Here is a 5,734-nt window from a genome sequence, read left to right as displayed (position 1 = left end):
CTTGGGCTGATCAAATTCTCCTTTTTCTAGAAGCTAATCCCTCAGTAAATTTTCCCAATAGCAAGTAAACTGGTGCCCGAAGTCTACATGGTGGCTCTCTCATCTCTCACCATACATTTAATAGAAACTCTTAAACTGTTTCTGCATTGTTTCTACTAAGGTTATGGAAGGAAAGCTTGGAAATTCTATACCAAGTCTTTGGATTGCCATTTCAAACAAATGCCACTAGCACCAAGCATATTCTATTAATATGTTCCAATATTTTAATACTGGATGTAACCCTGAATATGATTTTGGGTCTACATATATTCTTGCTGTGATGACTTGGAAATTGTGCTGCCAGTCACATTCTGAAATAAATAGCTGGACAATGCCAAACAGTTGTAACACATCTCCATTCGTGCACCACAACTCCATCATTTATCCGCTTACTTTTCTTCATACCCCTGTTCTGCAATATTAGGGTAGTGTGGTATTTTTGTTTGAATTGGATCTTCATTTCTCCCATGCACTGATAAATAATTTGCATGCTTGACCTCATCACAGCCCCAGGAAATTGTTGCAGGATTTCCTCAAGATATGAACATAAGTCCAACTATCTTCAGCTGCTTCTTCAAAGATATTCCCTTTATAAAGTCAGAAATCAGGATGTTTGCTGATTGTTAGTCTGGTCAGTTCCATTTGCAACTCATCTGATAGTGAAACAGTCTGTACCTGCATGCAGAAAGACTTGGCCAATATTCAGGCATAGAGTCATAGGTGCTAAGTAACATTTGTGCCAAACAACTGCCAGGCAATGATCATCTCCAATGTAAGAGAGTCTAGCCATTTCCCCTTGATGTTCAATGGCAATACCATTGATGAATCCCTGACCTGGAGGCTACCATTGACCAGAAACCTAATTGGACTGCCCATATAAATACTGTGGCAACAAGAACAAATCAGAGGCTGGGAATTCAGCAACATGTAATATAGCCCCTGACTCCTCAAAGTCCGTCACCCATGTTTAAGGCAGAAGCCACGAATGTGATGGGAGTATTCCCCACTTGCCTGGTGAGTGCAGTGCCTACAACAATCAAAAACTTGATACCATCCAAGGCTGTCTTATAGAGGTCTATAAAATAATGAGGTGCATAGATCAGCTGGATAGTCAACATCTTTTCCCAAAAGTGGGGGAGTCTAAAACTAGAGGACATAGATTTAAGGTGAGAGGGAAGAGATACTAGCTTAGTGGCAAAAACTGGGCGACATGGACAAGTTGGGCCAAAGGACCTATTTCCATGCTGTAAATCTCTATGACTATAAAGCAGCCAGCTTGATTGTCATCCTACCTATCACCTTAAATATTCACTCTTCCAACACACTTATAAGCCGCACTTAACAGCAACTCGCCAAGCCTCCTTCAATGGCACCTTCCAAACCTGCAACCTTTATTAACATGAAGATAAAGGACATTAAATGCATGGGAAGATCACCATCTGGATGTTCCTGTCCTAGTAATACACCATCCCGACTTGCAACTGTATCACCATTCCTTCAATGCCACTGGGTCAAAATCTTGAACTTCCTCCTAATAGCTCTGTTGGTACCTACAACAGATGGACTACAATGATTCAAGTAGGTGACTCACCACCATCTATTCAAGGGTAATTAAGGCTGGGCAATGAATGCTGACCCTGCCAGTATCACTCACATTCAATGAGTGAATAAAAATAAACAAATCTAGTGATCAAAAATATTCCTTATTTAAGAAAAGATGTAATGCATTAGAAGCAGTTCAGATTTACTAGACAAGTACCAGGAATGGTTGGGTTGTCTTATGAGGAAAGGTTGGAGAGGTTAGGTTCGTATCCACTGGAGTTTAGAAGAGTAAGAGGTGACTTGATTGAAATCTTTAAGATTCTGAGGAGTATTGACAGGTTGGATGTGGAGAGGATGTTTCCTCTTGGTGCAGAATCTAGCACTAGAGTTCACTGTTTCAAAATAAGGGGTTGCTCATTTAAGACAGAGATGAGGAATTTTTTTTTCTCTCAATGGGTCATGAGTTTCTGGAGTTCTCGTATTCAAAAGGCAGTGGAAGCAGAATCTTTGAATATTTTTAAGGCAGGGCTAGATAGATTCTTGATTAACAAGGGGGTGAAAGATTATCAGGGTAGGCAGGAATCAGATCAGCCATGATCTTGTTGAATGCTGGAACAGGCTCAAGAAACTAAGTGGCCTACTCCTGCTCCTAATTGGTTAAAAAAATTAAACCAAATGTAGAAAATACAGAGAAGGCAAGAAAAGGCTGAGAAGAGCTATGAAAAACTATTTATGAAAAATAGAGAAATGATAATGGATTTTTTTTTTAAGTGTAAAGGAAGTGTAGAGTTAATTAAAGATGAGAAAGGACCTCTTAGGGAAGATTGGGGAATATCACAAGTACTAATTCTTTTCATGGGATAGTGTAATGGTGGGAATAAAATGGTCGAGGTGAAAGTGGTAGAGCAATTAGAATAACAAGAAAAGTAGAACTGAAAAAGAAATGGTGAATTCTTGCCTTAGCCACACTTAGAATTTCCGGAAGGAATTGCTTGACAGTAATCCTGTGTTGAATATCATGGCAATTTTTTCCACATTCTTATCTCATATCCCCAATTGTTGCCATGGTTTAAAGTTTGTTTATTAGTATCACAAGTAGGCTTACATTAACACAGCAATAAAGTTACTGTGAAAATCCTCACATTGCCACACTCCAGGTACACTGAGGGAGAATTTAGCATAGCCAATCCACCTAACCAGCACATCTTTCAGACTGTGGGAGGAAACCAGAGCACCTGGAGGAAGCCCACGTAGACACGAGAAAAACATACAGACTCCACATAAACATTGACCCAAACCAGGAATCAAACCTGTGTCCCTGATGCTGTGAGGCAGAGGTGCTAACTACTGTGCCACTCGGGCACAGTATTACTGTGCAGTATTAGATCGGCTAATACTGCAGACAACAGAATCCCTAAGTGGGGCCTCACTCTGCCTGTGCTGTGTTAACTGGTCCAAGCAGGGAAGCAGCTAGGAATCCCGGGAAACATAGAGTTGAAATGTTTACCAGAATTCCAATTTTGTGGTGCACCTCCCTTATTTCTAAACACTGGAAAATATGCCGTGTCTCCTCCGCCTGCCAGGAATTTCTCGGATCTTCCTTTTGGTGGTTTTGTTATGACTTACTCAGAAGCTCTGCCTGCCGTAACATGAGGGAGTCAAAGATACGCTTTGCTTTTGCAATCTCATTCAACATATCCCGAGTACAGGAGGAATTGTACTCAGGTTCCTTGTCACATTCAGAAATTTTTTTTCACCGAAAATAATTTTGATACAAGGTTCATTCTCCCTCATAGAGTCACAGATTATTACCTCCTTTTCAATGAATAGCAGATAACAGATCCTTCTGAATACACTCTCTGAATAACATTACAATCTGTTTGGATTTATAATCTGTTACAGGTATACTGATTCAAGGCACTAATAGATGAACATTTCTGCTGCTTCTGCTGACCAATGCCATAGGTCATCACAGAATATTCGGAAGAAATATTTGGGGGGAGCACAGTGGCACAGTGGTTAGCATTGCTGCTTCACAGTGCAGGGACCTGGGTTCAATTCCAGCCTTGGGTCACTGTCTGTGTGGAGTTTGCACTTTCTCCCCGTGTCTGCGTGGGTTTCCTCTGGGTGCTCCGGTTTCCTCCCACAGTCCAAAGATGTGTGGGTTGGGTGGATCAGCAATGCTGAATTGCTCCTTAGTGTCAGGGGGACTATCTAGGGTAAATGCATGGGGTTGTTGGGATAAGGCCTGGGTGGGATTGTGGTCAGTGCAGACTCGATGGGCCGAATGGCCTCCTTCTACACTGTAGGATTCTAAGATTCCATGATTCTAAGTGAAAAAAGAGGGTTGATCAATCCTGGGAAAAGAGAACTTCTGAATGATTGTAGGAAACAATAGAGGGTAAGATCAAAGAGGAAAAACAGATTTAAAGAAATATTGAAGGCTGTGTGTGTGTGTGTGTGTGTGTGTGTGGTGGCTGGTGAGATTGCAAAGAAGACACTAGTGTGGATGACCTGTGAGAACCAACTTGCTGTCACCCTCCAGAGAAACCCTAAAGCAGCAGGGTATTGTGTGGTAAAGTTATTTGAATTCTATTGATTAGAAAATCTATAAGGACTGTTCCCATCAAAAAAGGAGGGGGTGGTTAGCTCTGAGTTTATTTTAAGTCAAGATCTTCTTGGAAATGTTTAAAAAGCACTGTTAACTGTGTAAAGGTACTCTTGTGTTGTAAGTGTATTTTTTTCATTTCTTTACTTTAATAAATGTTTAACTTCAATATAAAATCATTGCAATTGGTCTGAGAGTTACCCCTTGACTTCAGTAAACCTCCTCATAATACACAAATTGCAAAAACCTTTTGGCAGCTAGTTCAAGTTTTCCTTTGGGATTTGGGCAGCTCGGCACACACCATCAGCCATGCTGGAAACCTAGAAACCTATGGCAAGGATGATAGATCTCTTGTGAATATCCACAAGTGTCCGGATAATTTGTTCTGCTGTTCTCAAAAATAAAACCTCTCCCTCTTCCTCATCCTCACCATAATGTTCATGAGGTTCCAGCATTTGCATACCAATTGCCCATTTACCGCACCACCGAAAGTTAAGTCCAGCAACTAACAGCATAAGTAGACTTTTAACAGTATGATAATTGCTAATGATTCCCAATCAACCCCCCTTGCCCAGAAAATAAACAATATATATGGACTCTCCTTCATATTCTTAGGAATGTATGAAATAGGAGCAGGAGTAGACTGTTTGGTCCTTTTAAACTGCTCCATCATTCAACAAGGTCATGGCTAACCTTTTGCCTTAAGTCCACCACCTTGCAGTATCCCCATATCCTTTGATTTTCTTAGTATCCAAAAATCCATCAGTCTCTATCTTGCATATACTCAGCCTTCATGTTGCGAATTGCTGGAGATTTTAAAATAGTCAATCTTTAATGTTTTTGTTACTTTACCTTCCTGTCTTCATTTCTCTCATTTGAACCAATCTTTCTTTCTCTCTTTATTTCTCTTTACATATCTGATATTACACGCGCGAATTCTCTCTCCTTCCCTCTATTCTTTTCTCAGTTCTTTGATCTTATTAGAATCATAGAATCTCTACAGTGCAGAAGGAGGCCATTCAGCCCATCGAGTCTGCACTGACCACAATCCCGCCCAGGCCCTATCCCTATAATGCCATGCATTTACCTTATTTAGTCCCCCTGACATTAAGGGGCAATTTAGCGTGGCCAATCCACCTAACCCGTGCATCTTTGGAGTGTGGGAGGAAACCGGAGCACCCGGAGGAAACCAACACAGACGCGGGGATAATGTGCAAACTCCACACAGGCAGTGACTTTAGCCGGGAATCGAACCTGGGTCCCTGGTGCTGTGAGGCAGCAATGCTAATCACTGTGCCACCGTGCCACTCTCTAAGAACAACAAAGAACAAAGAACAATACAGCACAGGAACAGGCCCTTCGGCCCTCCAAGCCCGCGCCGCTCCCCGGTCCAGGATTGAATCCTGAATCCAGGATCCCCGCCCAATTTTCCAGCCTATCTACATACCAATATCCTATCCACCGAGCTGTCCCTCACAGCTACGATGCTTTGTTCATTACAACCTATTAACTTACCCCCACCCCCCCATTCCAGACCATGTGATC

The sequence above is a fragment of the Mustelus asterias genome, chromosome 3 (assembly GCF_964213995.1).
Source record: "Mustelus asterias chromosome 3, sMusAst1.hap1.1, whole genome shotgun sequence".
In the NCBI taxonomy this organism is placed as follows: Eukaryota; Metazoa; Chordata; class Chondrichthyes; order Carcharhiniformes; family Triakidae; genus Mustelus; species Mustelus asterias.
The sequence above is the reverse complement of the archived record's forward strand: the minus strand, read 5'-3'. Positions refer to the sequence as shown.